Below are 324 nucleotides of genomic sequence, written 5' to 3' on the forward strand. Positions count from 1 at the left end.
CTTTAGTCTTTGCAACTTCAGGGATCTTATCTATGCACAATCAGCTTGTAACACTCCAAAGAGAATGGAAAACTTGAAATCGCATCATATGACCCCTTTAAAGAAGCAGAGCAATACATTTTTGTCCCCCTATTCAAATCTGACGCACATGAGAATGTGAGTTTACGTAAGCACATAACATAACAGGAAGAAGATGGAGAAGAATAAACTGCACACAAACCTCCATCGTTCTCACATGTATTCTCAATACTAGATTTAAAGGGATAGTTCACCCAAAAATGAAAATTCTGTCATTAATTACTCACCCTCATGTCGTTCTAAACC

The 324-nt window shown here is 37.3% G+C and overlaps 1 protein-coding gene across 1 annotated transcript in view; it reads left to right on the forward strand.

The window, feature by feature from the left end:
* Nucleotides 1–324, forward strand: part of LOC107700098 (vang-like protein 1) — a 46,895-nt gene that overhangs the window by 41,673 nt on the left and 4,898 nt on the right. The window lies entirely within an intron of this gene.

Source organism: Sinocyclocheilus anshuiensis, unplaced genomic scaffold (assembly GCF_001515605.1).
Source record: "Sinocyclocheilus anshuiensis isolate Anshui unplaced genomic scaffold, SAMN03320099.WGS_v1.1 scaffold1444, whole genome shotgun sequence".
Taxonomy (NCBI): domain Eukaryota; kingdom Metazoa; phylum Chordata; class Actinopteri; order Cypriniformes; family Cyprinidae; genus Sinocyclocheilus; species Sinocyclocheilus anshuiensis.